Below are 24573 nucleotides of genomic sequence, written 5' to 3' on the forward strand. Positions count from 1 at the left end.
CGCCCACTGCAACAATGTTTAAAACTAGTGCCACAAAGCACACACGTACAGGGCAGCCATACTTCAAAGCAAGCAGTTACAGGAACCTGAACCCGTGCCGTGCAGACGTTGAGCGCCGACAATGGCACAGACAGACAGAGATGTATACAAGTTCTTTTTGCTGGGAATTGAAATGAAGAAGAAAAAAACCCCGTGGAACTGATTTGCAAAAATCACAGACAAATGTATGTTTCGAGAGATTGAGGCACATGCTTTTCTCGGCCAAGTCTGTTGGTTAGTGAAGTTATCTCAGTCACTGGGAGTGCTGCTTCTTTATTGTATGTTTTGTTATTTCAAGCAGAACTTCAATACTACCTACCCCGGTTAAAGTGTTCTACAACCATTCTTCAAAGCGATATTTCGTGCTTTAAGTCTTTTTCCGTAACATCTAATGGAAGGTTTCGTACTGTTGCAATGAAATGATTTTTTAAGAACTGCATATTCATCACTAGCCATAATCATCCTGTTCTCGCCATTTGATGAACTTAACAAACAGCCACAATCGGAAGAGTGCAAAACCATAATAGCGTTTACTTGCGATGACATGCAGACAAAAAAACAGTGCCACCGGAACATCGCGTCCCAAGCCCACACACACACACACACAGAGGCGAGCGATGATGAAAGAGCCAGTTTCCGGTATACTTCATGAATGTCAAAAGGGAAAATCCCAAGTACGTAAAGGGCAGCAGAGTCAAATAAAAGGGAAAAGCATAAAATAGGCCAAAAGTGCTGTACAATTTTTCCATTTTCCGCCAGCCCTTGGCACGGTGGGACAGGAAGTACTTTTTGGTTTATTTTCCCTTTTTCTCTTGCAATTCCACTCCGGTGGAATTTGCGGTTCCAGCACGAGGTGGAAAATCATTCTCAACAAAAAAAAATTAGAACGCTGTGGTTGGCTGTGTAGCGAAGGTATTCGCGGTTGCTAAGTAAATGAAGGTGACCTTAAAACGAATCTATTCGTGGCTGGCCTTTGAAACCAGGAGGACAAGGTTTCGATTAAAGTTTCTCGCAGATCTGTTGGTATACTTTAAAGCTTTTAATTGTGAGGGACGCCGACAACAGAATTTTCAATCAGCAATATTACATTGAGCACTTAACTTAATAAAGTACGGATTAATTAAAGCTTAACTGATGCGCATGCAAGCAGCATAATTTCACATACGTTCACATATCATTACATTGCATCTCATATTTCCAGTGGTAATGCAAACGATACGATAAAAGCCCGTTTTCCTCTCACCACGAGGAAAATCATTCCTGCAGATTGCAGCCTGTTTGGGAGATCTTTTTCCCACCTCCTGCCTGTTACTGATACACCGATACGCTTACTGAACGACGACGTGATTAATTAACATCGTGAATAACGAGTAAAGCTTTGACTGCTGCCCAAACTCCTCACTGTATCCCACCAGTCTCGGGGCAGAGCGACTTGATTCATCGTGCCCGGAATGAATAGCGCAACGATCGAATTTATTATCATAATTTTATCCACCCGCCACCGAATGAAGAATTTGCGGTAGAAGATGAACAAAAACAAAAAACAAAAAACCAAGCCACTTGCAGCCTGCTCAACCACAGACGAGGCGCTTTTCATACTGGACCCGCGAGGAAGGTAAGCAAGATGAGTAGCGGCAATTTTATTACAATTATTATCTGTTTGCCCGACTCGAGACTAAGGCAAGCCTAACTAGATAAGGTTGAAGAGGAGCAGGTAGGCGGTCAGAGTGAGATGAGCAAAAAAAAACAGAAAACAAAAACCAACACACCACCGCCCAAGTGTGCTGGCAAAGCGCAAATTATACCATTCAGGTTGAAGGAGGAAAAGGGCAAAAAAAGTCAAGAAAAATACACTTTTACCATCCAACGTCTTCTTGCAGCTTGCAGCAAAGATCCTTTCACGGACATCTATAAAGAAAACCGCACACATTCACGGCAGCTCAGTAGTGCTGTGGTATCCCGTACCTTGTGTGTGCTCGCGTTAACGCACCGGAGATCGTCTTTTCGGGCGGTGGCTTTGATTCTGCGGCCCTTTTTCTTCCCCACCGTATCGGTGTCATCTTCCCGGACGTTGTGAATTGTATGTAGAGAGGGGGGCAAAATACATAACCATCTTTGGCACCGTTCTATCATGGGTGGGGTCAGTGCGGTGGCCTTTAGGCTAACACCGGGGCCTCGGCCAAGATTACGCTCAGCCCCTATATCAACGTTGATGGTGATGATGATGATGGCGAGCTTGGGGATGGTTTGCAAAAAAAGAGAAAGAAAAGCAACGTCGAAAGGTGCAACCGTGCCAATGCCCTTAATCAGCACACACACACAAACACAAAGAATAATTTTCCGCCGAAGAAGCACACCAACAGCATAATCCATATGCTGCCAACGGTGGATAGTGATTAGAATTGGTTCCCATCTGTGGTGACACTCGATTATCGCTTAAGCGGGTTGTGGAAGCATAATACCCAACGAAAAAGGTGAAGGTAACGGGGAAGCTAAAGAGTGAGGGGGGGGGGGCTGAAAAATCGCGCCCAAATCAGCAGTTTAGCGCTGCAAAGGTTTCTCCATTGATATTCATGAACAGCCCACCCAGCCAGCAAAAAAACCCCTCAACGAACAGAATGAAGAGGCACAAAAAAAAGTACAACTCTCCAAATACCAACCGTGTACCGTGACACCCCCCTCTGCCAGGTGTCTTATGAATTACGACGAACGACGGGCGCGGCAGGATGCCACTACGATGGCAATAAGGATTAGCCGATAGGCAGGAGGCAACTCCCTATCTAAGCATATTTTTTGCCACGTTGTATTTCCCACAGATATCTCGACAAGAAATTTGTACCCTGCGTTACTGGGGAAGGAATGAGAGCAGCCAAGTTTGGCTTATATAGTTTGACCTCGTGTGGTTCTCGGTGTGACTCGGAGGGTTGTCTCGGCGTCAGGAAAGGAAAAAAAGAAAACACGCAGCAGTAGCAGCAGAAGCTAGCAAATTGCGAAACCTTAACCAAAACCGACATTCTTCGCCCGATTTAATCCATCCAGTGTGTTGCAGCAAGGGCGGCCAAGAGTCGGGGCCATATTTTCATTTTTCCTACCTGGTTTTACGATGAAAGTATCCTCAAGTAGGGTGACAGATGAGTGGGGAAAGGGAGGAAGACCGATTTGATCATAAAAATAAGCGAAGAGTAAAAAAAGGAGGAAAATACATCTTCTAAACCATAAAAATCTTGTTTTTCGCTACAAATGGTGATGTAAAGGGTTTACGATAGGGTTACGCAGAAAGTGTTGGCAGGTAGCAGAGATTGGATTTATTAGTATGTGTATAGGACGCTCGTTTTAGCAATGAGTAATAGACATTACTAACTTGAAATTGGGCCTTGAATTACAATATTGGTTGCATTTGCGACTGTGGATTCAGCTGTATGGCGTTACCGCAACAAACCTAATACAGAGACAAATAAAGATATTACAAGTATTTCCTTCACAAATACACACACGGGTATTGAAAGGGAATACTCTACTACGTAAAACCAGTATTGACACATTCTTTGCAGTGCAGTTTTAACGCAAAATTTTATTAGCTATCCAAAAACAGACCTTTTTAAAATTGTATCAGCCCCTTTTCTTGAAATAGTGGTTAAAATGCAACAAGCGTCCATCACAATGCATAAAATTCGTCTCTTCCCTTGACAGAGCAGCGTTGGTCAGCTTAGTTGCAAAACGAGGTTAAGCTGTACCGCTTGGTTAAGATTAATTCAACATTTAAATATTCAATCCCAATGCAGATGTCGCGGGTAGCTTGCGCTCGATTTGCGCGCATCCGCTGCGGCAAGTCTCCGCCACGCCACAGACAGTTCAATTCCAAATTTGGTCACACGCCACGGTATATCCTCCACCGTATCTCCCCTTCTGTGATTGATGGCACTTACTGGTTACGCTCGCTTCTCCCCAGCAATTTCAGCTCGCGCATCAACCCGCAACAAACAACCACACAGCCAAAAGCACCGACGTTCTATCCCTGCGTCCACATTAGGTAATTTCAATCCACTCACGTTTCTGGCCGCAGGAAATGTGGGTTGTTTTATTATTTGTGTGCTACCGACCTTACCGAGCTCAACCTTACCTGGTACCCCCCCCCCCCCCCGCGGACCGAGGCCTGGTGTGCATCTCACAGTGCGGAAAGTGTGACGCATTTAGCATACAATGTTTTTTGGTATGACATTTCCAGTCGAACATGTGTGACCGATACTGGCGGAGTGAAAGAATTTTTGCATATCGATACGTGGTGCGACCGGTGAGCGAGTGAGGAAAGAAAGAAAAAAAAACAACACACATACTCGCCATTAATGTTCGGTATGCAGGAGAGCAGTAACGACTTCTTCAACTGCACTGGTGTAGTACGTTCTGTCGTGTGCGGCAGGAAGACGGCAGTACAAAACTCCACACCAGCTGTTCTACACATTGATCGAACTGGTGTAGCCAATTCAATTGCTCCGCCATCAAACACACACATACACACACATATGTCGTGTCTCAGCAATTCTTCGGGGAGCATGTGTGGCGGAGCTGTTCGACATTCAAGTCCCAAAGCTCATTACATTCAAATTATCTTCCTGCAGTGTACAATGGCGATTACCTTCTTGCTCCTCCGAGCACGCCCAACGGCACACGATTACTGGTGCAGTCACCAGTATTGAATGCTTTACATTCCCTACATCCATCTAGACGACTGTTTGTTGAAAGAAGTTGACCTACTATTGCACAGTCTGTGGTTGAAACGCGTTAGCCGAAAGGGTTTTATGTGCAACACACGCGCGGTGAATAGCAAGGTTGAACGGTTCAACTTACAATGTACCTCCTAGATAAGAGCTTGAAACTAACTTCCCTAGCACATGTTATACTTTATCCGATTTTAACTGTGCTCCACACATTGCACAGGTATTGAACTATACCCAGTAAACCGAGGTGCCACACACACACACGCTTGCCTCGCGCAAAATCAAAGCACGGATGCAGATTGTATCGTACATTCCTCTCACACACGCTGCAAGTGCAACCGGTGGATTTGTAATGCAGCGCTATGTGTAATTTGCAATTTGGAATGCTTCCACCAACCCCTGGTTTTGGTTCGAATTGGTTAAGAACCCATACCGGTGTAGGGCTGAAATGAGATTGTGGTTCCGTGCCAAAACCCCAAAGCACACGGTTGCTGAATTGTAAATACTTCCCCGTACACACAAGCTGATTGATTGATTTATGTTACGGCGAGATTGTGCGAGGTTGGGAATGCCGAAAAGCTGCAAAGCACTCATGCACTGGTTTACGATGATGAGAGCACACACAAAAAATGAACAGAATTAGTGCTATGTTGGCTTTCTAGTGCGAGCTACAAACTAGAATCTGAGTTTTTTTTTTTTTCGAAATTTACATCAGTTGCAGGCAAAGCACGAGCAAGCCGTTTGTGATCCTTTTGTGCATTTTAATCGAATTCCTATTGCACCGACTGGGATTGAAGTGTTCAGTTGAAATTGTGCCAGTGCTATACTGGGTAGGATTTTATTGAAAGGAACTAGGAAATTTGTTCCACGAACAAATAACGCATTTGAATTATTGCTTATGTTACTTGATGAATGGGTCGACTTCTTGCAACATAGATCACAAGTTAGTCAATCATGCGTTAAAATCAAGTTAATGTCCGACATCCTCCCACTTTATACAAAGTGCCTTTGCACGTAGCATTCTATTTCTGGAGCTCACCGAAGCGCCTAACATTGCTTTATCGCCAATTCCCCAACTAACAAACCACGGAAAACGAATCAAGATTAACCCCCCCGCTTGCTTTCACAAACACAGGCGCCTGATTGAAGTAGACACTTTCATTGATGAAAACATCCGAGAAAGCACAATCACTCCATTTCGTTGCCCCCTAACCGATTCCCTCTCCGGTCCAGTTTTGGAGATGGGCCTGGCGATGCTTCAACACGAGAATCGCCTTCATCACGCCACAAATGGAAGGAAAACATTTATCCCGTCACCGACAGTGCGATTTCACCGTAGTGAAAGTCACGTATGTAAACCTGCTCGCGTGCCTACCGTGCGGAGCGGGTTCTGTTCTGTTTGTGCGGTGGCAGGATTTTCCTGGAAAACGGGAAAAACGATCTTTTCCGAAAAAAGCAAAGGATGCTCGTTGCTTCTCGAACCGAACCGGTACGTACGGTGGGGGAAGAGCCTTGGTTTGATCTGATAGACTAAAGGCAAACCGGCTAAGAATGGAGATGGTGGCGATAGTACTGACAGACGGCTCTAACCTCATTCATCTGCAACAACAAAAAAACCGGGAAGTGCAATCAAAACTGCTTGACCAAATAACTCTCGGAAGGCAACGGCCAGGCCATCTCCGGCTTGCGGAGATATTGGGAGGGAAAAGGTAAACAAACCAATAAAACTGTCATGAAAATGTGATTGAGATTCAGCAAATATGGCTGATATCGAATGATGACACACCGAGTGACGGCATTTTGGGATGCGGAAAGAGGACAACCAAACCGACCAAGAAAAGCTGGATATTTCGGCAGCAGGCGTAGAGTTTTCCTCACGCGAGAAGAATAATGGCAATATAAGCGATCGGTCGGAGACAATATTTGCGTCCTGTGGCAGTAAAACGGAATAAAGATCCCTTATGGCGACGAATTCATTTTGTTTTGATTGGAGCAGATGTTTATTTGCATCCATTTCTCCTGGCTGAGCTGGCTTTTCACTGCTGCAGACAGTTTGTTCTATCTTCTGCACCTTTGCCTATTGTATGTCCTACAATTCCTACAAAAAGTTGTTGTTTCCCCCAATTCCCTGTGTGTAATGTAGTTGATGGATGTAATGCTCTATGTGAATGTGAATGATTTTGTGAAAATAATTTCAACCCTTACATCCCAACAGTACGAAAACACTGCAAGCATTCATAATGTGCACATTCGACACCACGAAATTCAATTTTAAAAAAGTAAACCATTCCAGCTGCTTCCGGTGTTCTGATGCTCCCCACCGCAGGGTCCAGTGCCACCGTCAAACTACTGCGCACACGCACACATAAAAGAAACCAATTATGAATTTCTACGAACTGCAGCTCTACCATTCATTTGGTAACTTTTAATTTAGCACTGTAATTGAAAACACGTTTCCACTGGCATCGTTCGGTTCGGTTGCCGCTGCGTGCTCCTTTTATTGGTCCCCATTCCACAGTCCCCCAATGATTAGCATACGTTGCTGAAAAGCCTCATTAACAGCTGAACGACTGCGCATACGAGTGCCAATGTGTGTGTGTTGCGGAGATTTTTTTAAAACATTCATTAGCATATTTAACACTTCCTACTTCCCGGGGCACCGATGAGCCGGAGCCCCAAACGACCACACCACAGGCACCAGTTATCCTGGATGTTCATGAGCGCGAGTCACAAAAAGTGACTAGCAGGGGAGTAGTATTATTTTATTTTTTGTTTTTGTCTGCTGCCCCATTTTTTGTTTCATGTAGCGGAGTTCATGCCGGTGATTTTTATTTTTCGCCTTCCCGCACACAAACGGTACACCGACGACGACAAAGATGCAGCCGATATGTGCCGCCCCATGGTCCCCATGGTGTTCGGTTGGCACTGAATGGATCTCGTTTAAACTTCCGCAAAACTTTGCAGCACCAGTAACCCACGGCACGGTACGAACGAACGGACGTGTCTTCTATGTGCGCCGCCGTGCTGCGGCAGAGGAAGTATAATTAGCTCGTAACCTTCAATTTAAAAATCTGCTTTCTGCTGCTTTTTAAATTTGTTTTCTTTATTTTCCGGCCCGTTTTTTTCTTTTGGCATCCGTTTCGATTCGCGTAGAATGGCACTTAACGATCTATTTGTGGGGAGGGTGGTAAAGTTAGCTTCCCAAAATTGAGTTTCAAAGTTGCTAATGGTGTAGGGCTGGCACACCGTTGTCGGGCTGTTCTATTATCGTCGGTGTGCAATCGAATGGATGACCCCGGTCTGTGCGTAGCAGGAACTTTACGTCAAAGTGTTTATTTTATAGTGGTAAGATAGTCAATCGTAATTAATAGCTGATATCGATACTTGGACATTGCATTGTTGTTACAGGAGGTAAGTGATATATTGAACATATTGATAACGCAACGCACTGGAGCTATTTCCATAAAAACACACACACAACAGATGTTTGAAATTTCACAAGCATTACGAAACACCAGAAAACACAACTTTCATTCTACTTTAATCCTCGTTGAAATGACCAAAGCCATGATGCTCTTAGGATCTGAAGCTTTTATAACAACGATACTATCCGTCGGAAATGCTAGGAGTTTGATATGATGGCCAGATTGTTTCATCGACCGGCAAAAGGAACACCTTGAATACCGAGGGACAGGAAAACATAGGTAGTACAAGTGCATCTGCAAAAACTGAACATGATGCGCTTCTCTCTTTCTACTTCATTAGGATTGCAAAGGATTTGCTCCGAAACTATCACATGACATGTAGCATCCGTTTGACTTTCGTAATCTCGGCACGGCATGACTAAGCAGATGCACAGACCCTACCTTGATGGATACTCGTGTAATCTTGTGTTCTTGCCCCCAGTTGAAGTTAATCCTGCTTGTGAAATGGGTTTGTTGTTTGTGCAGCAGAAGTAGCCACAGGGATTATTGTTCCACAGTTTTGTACCATTAATGAAAGTGACATTCCCTTGATTAGAATAAAATACTCATTACAGTTCGATTTGTCATTAAACATTCATTATTATTGCTTGGTTATTAAATAGTATTAATGCTATCTTTTTATCCTTCCAAATTTCGAACCGAGTCGTGGAAGCTAATCAGTAGCTATGTCATTTGAGAAAATTTGCAGTGATATAAAGTAGCTGATAACAATGTTTAACAATAAAATAAAAGAAAAGATTCAGTGTTATGATTTCGAATAGTATTCCACACTGTAAATGTAAAAAGCACTCAATATTCTTTGTAATCGAACAACATCCACACTCGGTGTAAGTGTACTTACGATTCCCAATAAGTGGATTTATAAGCGAAACACTTGCTAAAGCGTACCAAAACTCTTAACCTCCAGAAAGCTACACCGCGCTTCAATACCGAAGGATAAATCGAAATCAAACAGGAAGCAATAACCCATACACACCCAAACACACACACATCGTCACGTGAACTTTAAACTCACCTGAGCGGAATCCGACATTCGATTGGAAACCGTCGAAAGTTCTATTTTGAAAAACCCCATCCGACCGAACCGAAGGGTAGGTAGGCTTTACAAACAAGCCACAGTGCAAATTTTATTTATTTATTTATCGAAACGAAAGTTCAGACGCTCTCCCTTGACTCTCGCTCCCGTGCTCCGTGGTACGTAGGGAGACATGTGCGAAGGTGAAGATGGAAAAACTCAGTATCGTGAACCTCTTCTTTGGCCGTAGGCGTATTTGTATGTGTGTGTGTGTGCCCCATCGTTTGCCAACGGAACTACCATCGGGAAAAGCCATCCTACCACTCTCCACTCTCCGCTTTTTTCCGATCGATCCACTCCACGATCAGTCAGGTAGAGCCCACGAGAGTGCACCGGCCCGGAACGGAATCGATGGATGGGGTTTTTTCTGAGCACTTTTTCCATCCTCTTTCCTTTTGCCACTGCTACCGGGGTGGATTGCTTTCTTTCTCGCGTGTTAGGTACGTCAAGTTTCAGCGCCACCCACTCCCCCTTTGTCTTCATCCGGCACTTTGTCTCCATCCAATTCACCTACAAAGACGAAACTAGAAGCTTCGAACAGAATTCAGTTTCGCTTTCGTCTCAGATTGAAGCTGTTGTTTCAGTTTCACCATCCGTCGGCACCTTTACCTTTCACACCACACCATTGTGACAGGAGAGGCAGCCGTGTGGGGCGCGTTTCTTTTGGTTAAGAATGGAAAGAAATCTGATACTGCTTCCCGAAGTCCTTTCCGCTCCTCCTCTGGTCACCTCCCCCTAGAATAGCTCCCGAGCGTTCGTTCGTGTGTCGATTTATTTCCCATTTAGTTCAAAGCAGAAGTTCCTCCCAAGCGGAATTACCGTGAGGATAAAGTGTTTCCTTCCTGTTTTCGTTTCCCCCTTCCTTTTCTCCTAAGCTCCCTCTTTTTGTTTTGTTTTTTTTTGCTTCCTCATGCCCGCTGGAAAGTAAACATGCGAAATAAATCAATTCCCTTGGCCTTATCCACACTCAAAGGTGGCCCTCCGATCGAAACAATGGAAGCTTACCGGTTTTGGTGGAAGGAGTAGTTCTTGATATCAGTTTTTTGCTGTCGTTCCATTCGCCACAATCTGGAAGGCTCGATAACGTGCGATTTGGGCTGCGTGTGATGTGAGCCATTGAACATTTTCACGACCGGACGACTTCCTTGCGCCGAAGCGGAAGACACATTTTCGCAACCCCCAGCCGACCCCAATAAGTATCCGTTTGTCTTATTGGGACACCATATATATTCTAACGGTCCTCACTAGGTGACCTTTGTCTTGCAAATGGTGGTGAGAGTATTTTCGTATCAATCGACGAGGTCTATTCAATTTAATAATGTCACTTGCTTGTCACAGGTGGAAGGATTTACTCACGCCACCGGGTAAAGGTTATTGAAGTTCTGTGCGAATTACTTCGGACCCGTTTTCTCTTATTGCTGTTCTTGGTGTGAAGAAAAGAAAGGTGTGGACATGCTCTACAAAAAGTTCATCTGATTCAACACAATAACCAACACCAACAAATGGTTGGATCAGCCCTCCCAACCCATACGCAAAAAAACGCAAGTATGTATCGCTCTCCGCATAAGCGGGAGGAGGGAAGACAAACGAAACCAAATAAACTGAACCTCGTTCGAGGGCAGGGCGAGTAGATGTACCAAGAACATTACATCAAGCGCCCAACGGAGTTCAGCGCGTTTACAAAATTGAAACCTTGTCAATCAATATAAATATCATTTGACGCCGTTCGTGCAATCATCGCACCATCGTCCTTGCTCGAGCCTTGTAACCTGAGGCTGACGCTCATCTCCAGCACCCTGTATCATGTATCGAGCCGTACACTCTGCCACACAGTCGGGGCTATGTTTAACTGTTTGCTTCTTTCTACCCATGCAGCGTACCGTAGCGACTTGTGTGACGACGACTTGCTGCATCACACACTCACTCCACTCCATCAACTCGCTGCTGCCGGCGTTCACTCAAAACCGCGCTTTTACATCGTTGTGTCGTCTATTGCGTCAAGGATTCTAACCCATCTAGTAACATTCCCGTACACAACCAAGATCCTTCTCGAAAAAGGATGTTTGAGGTGGAACAATACATCCCCCCACCTCTCTCTTTCTCTCTGTCGGTGTACGAACCTGCCACACGTACTCCCGCCGTCGTGCTTCACCACCAGCACACACCTTTGTACAAATTCAATTTCCCAGCGACGTTACACAGTGCAGAGAGCATGCCCATACTTGCCCACCACTCCATGCTTTCTCCTTGGGTAAACCTTGGGTAACTTTTTTCCATTCGGGCTTTTGTGGCATAGAAAACCACGGGAAGTACGTGAAGAGTATCTTGCCACACCGTTGCGTTTATCGTTCGCATTTCCGTCGTCAACGACCGAAAGATTGTCTAGCGCTTCGGCATGGCGATTCTTTACCAAGCCTTTTTTTTTTGTTGCCAACACACTCACATGTGGAAAGTATCATTCAAAGTGCTGCTCTGGCAAGTGAAGCGAAACTGCGCACAGCTCAATTCAATCGTGCAGCGACGACTTCGATGCCAAAAAGGCACAAGTCACATCCCATGGAACGCGTGATGGCAAGTAGTAGCCAAACAAAATCGAGAAGAAGCAACACCACACGGAGAATGATAACAATAACAGTTTCCGGTGTTATCGGTCGGCGAACACATTTCCCTGAGCCAACGGCAATGCAGCAGCAGTGATGGAGGATGATGGTTGGCGCATTTTTCGACACCTTCAACAAGGTTTGCCTGTTAGTGTTCGTTGTCAATCCGGATGGATATGGCCTTGAAAATAAGATAATGCCAAATGTTACATTTTTTTGGGACCAATAGTTGAAATCGGAATTATTGATTGATTTAGGTTAAAGTTTTTGATAATTTCGATACTAAAAGTACTATTGTTTTGTAGCTATTAGTACTAACTACTAGTATTTTGGTTTTTGAACTATTTTTTTTAATGACTTTCAATCTGAAGTGTATATTTGTAGAGCTAAGTAAATTAAAACAAGCGCACCAACCTTTATTATACAAGGGATTCTTAGTTTATATGTCCATAGATGTCACCTACCTGAAAATAAAATATTGGTAGAATAGCATTAAAATTATATAATGTATCCAAAGTGCTTGTTACTACAATTAACAATCAATTAAAAAATGATTAACATAGAGAAATATGAGACCTTGTAACGTCTGTTTCAATACTAGTACTAGTACAAAAACGGCCAAGTTATTTATATAGAAACAGTAATTATTTAGTAAACATCATCACAGGATTATATTTCTTGGCAGCTCTTCCTCCACAACACTAATCCTCTAACTAGAACGTAAAAGCAAATAGGTAAAGCCCAGCTCAAATATACTGAAAGCAATGACGGCTTCTAAACTGCTCAACAACATCGTTGAGGAGCTTACTGGCCGTAAAATGCGTACTGAGGCTTAAGAATGCATTCCCGCTTATTACGCTCATTACTTACAATAATCCAATTTGTTTACCTGCCTGGAACTGAGCGACTGGCCCCTCCCCCAAGTAAGGCCTTCCCCTGCGCAAGAAAAAGTGTCTGCAAGGGGCAGCAACAATTTAACATTTTACCCTCCCATTACAGGACAGCACCGAGGAGGGCAAAATATCCTCTTTAAGTCGGTGAAAAACATAACGCCAACAATGCGTGACCATTAAAAGGTAAGTTCATCTAAAGTTATGCTTTAAGTTTGACCAGGTAATTTCACTTTTGATTGAAGATAACATTGAAAAACATAAAACATTGAAGATGATTTTATGAATATGAAGCAATCATATAGCATTTGGAGTAGTGATGATAAATATGAAGATGTCGTCGGAATCGATTCCGACTTGCTCCGAAGTTTTTTGGAATCGATTCCGAATAGTAGGTCCGGAATCAGCTTCCGGAATCAATTCCGGAATCGGCTCCGAAATTGGTTCCGGAACCAGCACCGGAATTTGTTCCGGATTCGGCTCCGGAATCGGAACTAGTTCCGGAATCGAAAACGGCTCCGAAATCAAAATCGGCTCCGACATCGGAATTGACTCCGAGATCAAAATTGGCTTCGACACGGAGTCGGTTTCGGCATCTTCATAGGAATAGGCGTTTGGGTCCAATGATGCTACGAGTTGATAGCCGCAAAGAATCATACTTTATTTGTGATGATCTATTCACATGGAGATTCCCGGACTTATTTCGGTTCCCACGCTTCTTATTTCAATTCAAAAACTAATTCTTATTCTGGAGCTAACTACATTTCTGGAGTCAAGCCTGATTCCGTTACCGGAGCAAATTGCGATTCCCAGGTCAATTCCGATTCCGGAGATGATTCCGACTCCGTAGGCCGATTCCAATCCGGAATCGATTCCGGAGCCGATCCCATATTTAACTCCGGAATCGGCTCCGGAACCAACTCCGGAATCGGCTCCGGAATAGACACCGGAATCGGCTCCGGAATAGACTCCGGAATCGGCTCCGGAATTGACTCTGAACACGGAATCGGAATCGGGTAGGTCCGATTCCGAGCTCCCACTACTAATTTGGAGGTAGCAAGTTTTACAGTTGTTGACATTGGCCACTTAATTTCAATCATTCGTTAGTTAGTGATGAAAGTGGCCCTGCGAGGTCCAACGCCTCTATTAATATGAAAACAACAACTCGTTAGTAAACTCATTTCAAAATTGGACCCACTTTTTAAAAGTCAAATACTTCAAATACTTTACTGCTTTGAGCTTCACTGTCAAAAAGTAAACCAAATTATTACGTACACCTTTTGAGATCTTTCAAACACTTTCTGCACAAGTGAAAAACACAGCTGTATCACCTTTCTGACTCGCAAACACACACACACACACAAACACACGGGGGAGAGTTTTTTGAGTTTGTTTTGGTTACGCAAACTGTGTCGGTTTGCTAGCCCCTGAACAAAGACAAACAATCACCACGTGTTGCGCTGCTACTGTCCCAAATAACCCTCCTTGGGGGGGGGCGCCACCACAGCTTTCCAGCAGCCACTGCCTGCCGTGCCGCCGTGTGGGAAGCCATGAAAGACAATGATCGAACAATTATCTCATGGCCACCGCACAGCATCCCACACAGCCAGCCCCAAACCGAGCGGGTGGCATCGCGCTCTAAATTCACCCTGAACCCTGGCATAAAACGCACCCAAGCCACAGAAGGTCGAAGCGTGTTCAGCTCTCGTCGCATGGAAATTGAGCTGCGCACGCTATGCGTTTCGAATTGAGCGCGCTTTAAATTCGACTCGGAAGCAAACTGATGAAGTAATACATTGATGCGTGATGAGAAGGTCGGGGAGAAGAGAGTGGGAAAGAAGCACTGTGCGAAGGGGGAACGGAAGGAAGCTGTAACGAATCAACACAATTGCGCTGCGTTAGGCACAATGCGCTTTCAGTGAGAGGCCACTTCACCGGGCGGCGGGCGCTGGCGAGAACGAGGTGCGAAAATGCGCATTGCACACGGTCACTACACCACCAGCACACCATCGCCGAATGCGGGTCACTGAGAATGGAAAGAAAAGTGTTTTGGTCGGTCTCGTGGACTCTGGGCGTCGGGGAAACGATTTCGTAAGCATCACAACACACGCCGGGTCTGTGAAGATGAAGTGGCAAGCAAATTGCTTTTTTTGGGAACAACATTGGGAACAGCAGTACAAATTTTAAGGAAAATTCCTCTTATCTTATACTTCGCAAGCATCTCAAGCCCCCAGTCGGCATGCAAATGAATAAATAAACAGCATTTGAATGAATTCCATCCACTAGGTACAAAGTCAAGTTTGGGCGTTGGGCGAGATTTGTTCAAACTTCCCAATCAGTCCAATTTGTTAGTGGGACTCTCCTACACAAGAAGGCTCATCACAGGCCGGGGCGTTACAAATGAGCAAGATAATTTTATGGCCGCCCAAACGCAGCCACCGCAAACCGTGGCGCACCGTACCACACACCCCTTCGGGCGAAAGTAAAACACAGCATGTGGCTCCGTAAAGATCTGTGCAACGTGGAGAACGGGGGCGATAAGGAAAAAAACGGAGGCACACGGCGCACGCAAAGAAAGCAAAACTTCGTACGAATAACCAAAACAAAGTGTAAGATAATAATGAAAATAAAAGTTACAGATTACCGTACTGCATTCTTCCGACGCCGTCCAGCGCCGTCTCTCTCTCTCTTTCCCTATCCCTTTGTCGGGTGCTTATTCCGTTTCCTGATCGAGGCGTTGTGGCTGGAGATATGTCTCACCCTTGCCCATAGCTGCCTGGTGGCCCAACAACACCCGTTTTTGGAGTGTTGCTCGCGCAAAGCAGATTGCGAAGTGCGTGATTTGGCCAGCATAAAGTTATGCTATTGTTGTAAACTTATAAAACACCAACAAACACGAGTTGAACGGCTACGCTGCCGACTCTTTCCATCCCCGTTTTGCTTGATGCCCGGCTACGGCGTTCGTTTATTATTTTTTCCCCTAACCGTCGTTCCCGCCGCGTACACGCATTTGCGAAAACAATCCCAGGGAAATGGTGGTACCATGGCTCTTCTTGTAGGCCGGAGCCGTCTTGGAGCGCTTCCCAGGAGCGTTGCGCCACTACCAACACCATTACAATAAATAAACAACAGCGCCCAAAACCCGACACTTCCCATTTTGTGTTCAGCCGGGCCCACGCAATCTTAGTTGTAACAATTTTTTTTTGTTGTTGCTTCCTCTCCCTCTATATATCTCTCTCTGCTCATGTCTCTTCGCCCGATGCCCGATGGTATTGGATCGTAAAATTGCTATTCGCACCGTGCTCAACTCATCTCCACCGCCATTGCCATTTCGTAACCGTGCGTGTGTTCTCTTTTCCCGCGGACTGGCTCTTCCGCACCGAAGAAAACTCCACTCCGACCACCACACTGCGAGCCCATCGGGGAGAGGAAAAGATAGCAAAACCGTCCACCTCCTTACCACTCCACACCGTCAGCGCGAATACCTGATGAAATGGAATGGCGCTTCCGGCGTGAAGGTTCATTATTTGAGCATTAGATATCATAAATTGGTCAGCATTATCCGGCTAGCGGATAGTAGGTTAAGTGGGTCGGTACATGAGCACCTGCAGCCGTTTCGTTTCGGGGAAGCTTTTCCTGTTACATTTCTCAAATCACTCGGAGGTAGCCCATGCCAGGGCTCTAGCAATCCTCCAAATTGGTTCGATGTACACGAGTAGCAGCTGCTTCGCCACAACAGCTACTACGGGCAGCTTATGGGAAGTTGGAATTTGGAGAGGGGATGGATCTTGGGATTTGGATGTAAACGGGCTACCCACACACACATACACACTGTTGCTTCGGGCATCTTGACCTGTTTTTGATTTTATCATCTACTTGCCCAGCGAAGGAGAGGGTAGATTCGTAACGCGCGAAGCACAACCTAATTAAATGGCCGACATAATTGGGCACTGATGAGCACACTAGAACTTTAACTGCTTGAGCATGAGGGCTTAGGTGTTGAGGGTGTTGTGCACACGATGCTGACGGCGGAGCTTTGTGATGCGAATAGCAAACACTGAAATGCATCAACATGTGTGCAAGAGCAAGATCAACAGTAAGACAAAGTAGAGTACAATAATACAAAACAAACTAGTTTTTTTTAAAGAACGTTTCATAAAATAAATGAAACATCGACCGCATACACACAAAAAATGTTCTTGGAGTTGCGTTAGTTCCTATCAAAACAACAACACCAAGCAAACTGTAGCAAATTAATTTATCGTGTAACGAATGCTTAAAAGCACATGCAGACACACACACACACATGGCTCGTCTATCAATCAACATCTTTTACAATATTTCACTTCCGCTAGCCAATGTATGCGGCCCACCCCATTAGCGCTAATCTTTATCGGTGCCTGGCAGCAGCAAGCAGCAGGGCGGCACTCATGCGTTCATCTTATAATATCCGCTCGCAGCTAATCCAGTGCGGCTAAAAGGTTCCGCAAAAAACCCCTTCCCGCACTGTAAACCGATCTCCGAAATTTTGCCAATGTTTTCATGCTTGGTGGAGCGCACGCGGGGCGCCCGGGAGTTGGCATTCGGCAGTGGCGAACTTATCGTATTGCTGCCGTCCCCCCGTCTCTCCCTGTTAATGGGAAGGGAAGGGTGCTGAAATTAATGCTGCCAAAAACTATATTGCCAATGCCGAGGTCATTGAAATGTTTATGGAGCTGATGAGATGATAAAAGCATTCCCGCCGGCTCGCCAGTAATGCACACGATCGGTTGCCTCTAATTGTGGGTTACTGGTGGGCTGGTGGTGTGCGTGCTCGGTTCGGGCTTCGAGAATGAAGCCGAAATGCGTGGCAATGGAGTTAGTGCAAGCTGTATTACGTAGTGTGGCAAGTATTCACGTCATTCTCCAATTTGCCAGAAGTGAAACGAACATTTTTTATTCATCTACAGTACTTAAACATTTCGGGTCGGCATTTGGTTATTTCATGTGCGCTACACGATAACCAATTTCGTGCCTCATTTGGGGGACTGTACGCCAACGTAGTTTTATCCCAAAAATGTTCAAAACAAAATGTTCCTTCATATCCATTTTCTCTACTGCCTCCTTGCTGTGTAATCAATCAATTAATATGTAAAAGAAATGTTTCGTATAAAAATAATGTCAAGCAACGATTAAAACCAAATTGCGTGACCGACAATGATTAAGCCCCCCCGTTCCCACGAATACGTACATTGAAATCGATTAAAAATGAATGCTTCCACAAGTTCCACCATGCTAATCAGGGGGCCTCGGGGAACGTGATAAACTCTTTACTTTACGCCGCAATCGTAACGCAAACGAATCGGCGGTACGAGACAGCCGAACGGGAGGAAACATTGCGCGTAAAGGGGCACCTGAGGGTTATGATCGATGGGCGTCCGCGCAACCTGTCCACCCACTTCCACCCAGTTCTACCCACCGGTAGTAATGGCGATTATGGTGACCCGTTAACAAATGAAACCATCTCGGAGCGCTTTTTTCTTTCTTCTTTTTTTGTGTGCGTGACCGGAGTGAGAGAACGAAAAGAAAAGCTGAAACTCACGCCATTACTTCACGCCTTTCATCACAGGCCGTCGGGGCGCGTCTCGCCTCTGCACACGCGATGGAGGTCACGAGAGAGGTTTTCCCTCTTTTGCTTCCCAGTGTACCAATATTCCGGACATCGAAAAGGTCACAACGGCCACATGATTTAGCACTCAGACCGCCAGACGACGAGACGGAGTGCCGCAACGTTACGGCGGGCGCGGGAAAACGCAAGGAACATTTTACTAAATTTAGGTTGCAAAACTTTGTAAAGCAACCATAGTAAGTGATGGCCTAGCACTACCTCAATCACACTTATTCATTTGTAATTGCATGCAAATATACTCTCACACAACAAAAGGTTCTAGCACAATATCCCATGACTTGGTGTCATAACGTTTGCTCCAGAAATTATACACATACCGCATTTTTATTGCATCGGATCCCATTGATTGAAAGCATTGCGGCAGCGGCGTACAGCTCCACACAGAAGCGGGCGTAATTTGTTAACCTTTGCTCCCGATCACACGCCACCCTCTCAGACAAAGGTCACGCCGGTCAGTGTGCGATGCCGGCCGTACAACGATACGGCCACTCACCAGCACGGCAACGCGTAGGGGTATCGGGTTCATTTAATGCTGGGCTCGCCATCACTAAAAGAAAAGAGTAGCGGACCCGCTAAACATTACCGTGCCGTGACTGGTTTACGAGCAAACCGAGCGGTCCGGAACTTTCATTTATGGGAAAAGAGTGTAGGTACTTTTTGTACTTCGAGAATCTCGATATTGCAAATGTGAAAAGTCTGGCGCTCAGCTTGCAGACACTTGAACGCAATGCCATGCCGCTCTGTGCTTGGTAAGTAGGCTTTAATATCCAATTCCGATTCCACAAAACAACTCGTACGACTCCTGGCTGTGTGCGATATCTCGTAATCGATCAGTATTGTCGACATAGTAATAGTGCTCACCCTGGGAGACATACGAAGCATTCGCCGGTCAAAAAAAGGGTTAACTGCAACTACGGGTGCTGGACGTTGGTGCGGGCACTTTCATGCTACTGGTGCCCCTGGCGGTCTCGGATGTTGATTTGCTTCGCTTAGTTCTGGGCTCGACTATTGATGCCAAGGCCGTCGGCTGCAGCATCGATCGCGGCACACGCGGATAATTCGGTTGCCTTGTCCGCCCCACGCCAGTGGTCCGCCAGCAGGGTCTCTGCGCAGCGATGGAACCGATGCGATGAAAAGCCATTTTTGATTTTAAATGAGCGACCGATTGGGGCGAGACTGCGACGGCCTGTCCAGGCGCGGGACGGCCTGTTAATGAGCAGCGAAACGATTCATTGAATTTACAATAGCACCACAAATTGGTGCTGTCATTGTTTCTCTCCGCTGTTCATTTAGATTGCATCAGTTACAGCGGCCAACAACGAGATCGTCGCTTTTCTTGTGGAGTTTTATTTTTGTTTTATTTCTTTTTACATTGTATACCTACTGCGTTGCGGCTGCTTACATTAACAACAACACCCAGCATGCGTATTTGCCAATTGTTCGAATTAACCTTCACAATATCCTGCGGTTCGCCTGGAAAGTGCACACCCTTGATGTCGATTAACGTCAAACCCGCAAAAAATTGCCAAATAAAAGAGCCAGTTTCAGTTTAAAAGACCCGCACATCAACACCATTACGTGCATAAAACGCACACACACGAAACAAAACAAATCGAGACAAGTGAAAAAAAGAGCCAAACAAAATGAGTCATTTAGGGCAAAGCAATTCCCCTTTTTTCCGAAGCCATGTGGCATGGAATTAAAAAGGGCAAAAGGCGATGTTGCAGTGTCGTTGTGCAATCTGGTCCAGGGTGCAGCAGCCAACCTGTGAAGGGCATTTTTAAACATCTCCTTTAAGCTCGATCCACTCTCCCAGGGGTTTTTTTTTTTTTTGAGAAACAACACCCAACTGCCTTTTAAAGCTTTGGATGCAATATTAATTACACTGTTGCAATTCGCTCATTTGCTTCGAACCGAACGAGCGCGACTGTACGTGCCGGGCCCGAACTGCCAAATCAACACATTTATTGGGCTTGTACTACCTTCCCCATAATGGTAAAACTTGGTGCAGCAGCAGAGCCCGCGACCAGTGCACGGCTTCACAAGAAGAGCCTCCACACACACAGACACACGCAATAAGCGAAATCATTGCATTGGCCCTCAGAGTGCAGTCGGGACGGCAGTGAGCACCAGATGTCGATGATTGTGCACCGCAGCACCAACTCCCCCTTGTATGCGAAGAAGCTTGCCGGTACATTCTTCTTGCAAGTGAGCTTTCAGAGCAACAGAGACACCGTAGGCGCAATGTCGGTCGTGCATCACGTGCCTGCATCAACGCATTTCACTTTTTATGCACAGCAGGCCGAGCGTGGCAATGTTGTGTCGGCTCTCGGTCGGCGCCAGCTCGGCGAAGAAGTGGCGCGTGTGCCAAAAAGACACACGAGGACGCCTCTATGGCGTCGGAGCGGCTTCTTCAACGGACAGAGGAAGTTTCTCGCTCACGGATGCATCGAGAACATGGCCAAGTATGGCTCGAGTGAAAATGATCGTAATTGACGACAGGGTGGTAAGGTTGAAGGTGAACCCGACAAGCTGAGTTTGAAGATGTTAAACCGAAACCTCCAGATGCTGCAGCGTAATGTTCGTCTTGAGATCTATGCAGAACTTCACCACTGCGCGGCATAGACATGCTCGGTAAGCACGTTCTACCCGACAGGATGTGAAAAACAAAACAGATTGAGCAATTAGCAAGCGATATTTGAATCCAATAAATCATAATGTAACACGAAACTGGAATTTCCCATATTCAGAGACTGTTTAACAGATTATCCAATTCTAAGATGAAGCAATCATATGAAACCAAAATGATTCTACAAAACTTGATTAAAGCAGTCGTGTAGAGTTATTCCTGTTATCACCAATCTCCAAGATATTGAAACGTACTGTTGTCTCCAACTTAATTCGCAATATAAAAGAGAAAATTGCACATGTCTTAAGTGTGGCCAATAACCATTATTTACACTTAGATCACATGTTACTAAATTTCAACAAAAAGTGATAAATCATACATCTATCGTCTGTCGAAAGCATGAGCTTGCTAACGACACACCAAAAAACCGCCCGAATCTTCAGCCTCTAACCTTCAGCAGAGCACAAACGTTGTAGACAAAGAAGAAACCAACCAACCGCCTCAAAGCATACACGGTTTTGCGCTATGGCACGCTGCACTCTGGCCAGGCGGCTGTCTCTGTTTGTCCGTGGTGCACGCCTGCGTTCCGTCGTCTCTCTGCAAAGATGCAATCGTCGGTAATTTATTCAAAACTTTCAGTTTCCACTGCGTGAACCGCACCGCACCGCGGGTGTCCCTCCTCGCCCGACTACGGCGCAATAGCGTTCACGAACTAATCGGCCCATCTTCTGCGCCGAAGACGAGCGCGGGCACAAAAGTGGGCCATTTTGCTAAACGACCGACGATGGCGACAGCGAAAACGACGGCTAAATTAGCGGTGCATTGCGTAACACACCGGTGGATGGCGCCCGATTGTGTTTGTGTCGGCTTTTTGTTTTGCGCCAACTGCGGAACTTGTCAGGTTTGGGCCAGGTATGGGTGTGCTTTTACGTTTTCACGACCGTATCTAGGAATTGTCAGCATGGATTGTTTATTGTGCTGTAAGAAGACAATGCAAATGCAGAATAAAGTATGTCACAACTTCTTGAAATTATAATCATCAAACAGAAAAATGATTTATGAAATCCATTCCTTGGTCATTGCCACCTCCAGAAAAGAGACTCCAGCTTGTGCTCCATAAATCTGAAAACCTGGCGTTTGCGTCATTCAATAAATTCCCCTGGGCGTCTTGTCACTTGACGGGAGTTTGGCTGGTTACGTTTCATTTACGACGCTTTCGCACAATACACACCAGGCAGCATATAATCGGTTGACGCTGATGCTATAATATGCTGCAACCAGGCCTATCCCTTCGCTTCACAGGGCGACCACTTTCGCTGATGAATTTATTGTTGTTTTTTTTCCTCATATCTAAGCCGTACTTTTCCGTGTTTCTTCTTCCTCTTCGGCATCAGCTGATTGCCGCTTTTCTCGCGCCACCAACCTGTCAACGAATAAAGCATCATAAACGTGCATATTGTTCCGGCACACGCTGCCAATATTAAAACACGTTCATCGTCGTGTGGCGCAAAACAAACGCACAACTTTATCGTTCTGTTGTCTGGGGTTGCGCCGTCGTCATCGACTCCAGCTTCTTCCAAAGCCGCTCTTTCACCAACCCGTACCCAAGCGGTCCTGCGTCGGGAAGGGCTTGAATGTTACCACCGCCAAAGAGAACGCCCTTGCTTATGCACAAACATAATCACACACACACACACACATACACACACGTACAAGTGCATACACCAACGTTGCAAACGCACCCGTTGGCGCTTTACGTTGGCGCGATCACCTAAACGATGGGTCTTAAATTATGCAACAGCGTGATTAAATCAGATTAAAATTTAATTACAAACTCATTGCCGGGGCTTTGGCGGAGCCAAGCGCGCCAGCCGACCGCCGAAACAACCGGGCTCTCGGGGCTTTATGCTTTATGGAGCATTTGCGAAGCAAACGCACAAGAGGATGGCCTCCCCCCCCCACCGATTCCGTTGCGGAGTGAGGGATACTTTTACTTTTTTTGTTTTGGTTCGCACTGTTCTTTCGCTCAAAAGTTTGCATGTGTTTCGATGATTTGGCCACGCGCACCAGCTTCCGGTTTGGTGGGCCGGCGAAGGGCTTAACACGGCTTGAGTGGCACACGAGTTGCGGGATGTATGTGTGTGTGTGTTTGTTTCGAGTACCATATTTTACAACACATTCGAGGCAACACCATCACTTCAGGATTATGTTGAGTGCAAACAAATTAAGGCCGTGAGGCGGGCTCTCCCGTTTAATTTAATTTTTATTCATGTTTTTTTTCCTTCCCATCCGGGTGATGCTGGAATGCTGGGCCCAAGGACAACGACTGTTGATTGAATGCTGATGGAAATGGTGATGGTTTACTGTTCGTCAAACACATCTGCTATTTACAATGCAGATGAAGTTAAGGGTTTAACGTGCGCTTTAAAGCTATTTATTTCAACGAGCGCTTTTATCTTTTAAAACGATACCGGCAGAGCCAAATCAATCAATTTAATGACTACAACAATCTACTTCCGAAACAAAAGTACAACAACAACAACAACATTGCAGCATTACAGCGCGTATTTTTTTTTGGGAGGATCGCAACAAATGGTTACCGTGCAAAACATTCAACAGCACGATAACAACATCAATCGAAAATACCGGCAGTAGAAGTTAACAACTAAATTACTAACAAGCCCGATGGGGGGGCACGATTGCTTCGCCTGACTTGCGGCCAATTTTTCGGCACAGAAGCAGAATCCGTACCAAAACACAGAAGCGTAGTGGAACCAAATTCGAAAATAGACTGCCCCAAAATGGTTCAATCAAAAAGTTTATGGATACGTGTTCGTGGTGTGGAAAAGTAAAAAAACACACACACAGGCACATCTAACGAGCGGTCATCCTCGAAATAGAAGCAGCACAAAAAAGAAGGCTTCAAACATCAACCCCGCAACGAACTACGGAAATGGGTGGAAAACTTTCAATTTTATCCAATCAATCACTGAACTGTTTCACGTTCTACGGTTGTTGTGAGCGACCGGGAAGACGGTGAGGGATATGGTTCGTTTCGGGCAACCCTGTGGCAGCGTAATGTATCGGGTACAATTTGAAAACCTCGAAACGTGTTTACGTGCTGTTGTTTTTTCAGTCTAAATCCACGCTGTGCAAGCATCTGGCAGCAAACTAGAACATGGTATGAGGCGTGTAAATGGGATTTAACACGAGAAGGAAGAGCGAAAAAAGTCCAACCAATAAAGCAATTCCGGGGTTTGCCGAGGTGCACACATACGTACACCACACTGGACGGAACGGGAAAGTTGATTAAAAAGGACCGGTGACAGTGTCGAATCGGAAGTATGGCCCGAAGTACATTTCCGAAAGCGGGACCATCCCGACCAATCGAATGCGAAATAAATGTGCAACGATAGATCGCTGGCACCCAACACAACCACCCTCCGATTACACCCGGTACATGTATCACGCG

At 45.6% G+C, this 24573-nt stretch overlaps 1 protein-coding gene across 3 annotated transcripts in view; it reads right to left on the bottom strand.

The window, feature by feature from the left end:
• LOC120947478 (uncharacterized) overlaps nucleotides 1–24573 on the bottom strand; it is a 137417-nt gene that overhangs the window by 82871 nt on the left and 29973 nt on the right. Inside the window, exon 1 of one of the 3 annotated variants that reach the window (XM_049607723.1) lies at nucleotides 12329–12395. The exons of the other annotated variants lie outside the window; for them this stretch is intronic. The gene's annotated coding sequence lies outside the window, so the exon portion shown is untranslated. Of the gene's footprint in view, nucleotides 1–12328; nucleotides 12396–24573 lie in introns of those variants that run through there. 3 annotated transcript variants of the gene reach the window in all.

This window comes from Anopheles coluzzii, chromosome 2 (assembly GCF_943734685.1).
Source record: "Anopheles coluzzii chromosome 2, AcolN3, whole genome shotgun sequence".
Lineage (NCBI taxonomy): Eukaryota > Metazoa > Arthropoda > Insecta > Diptera > Culicidae > Anopheles > Anopheles coluzzii.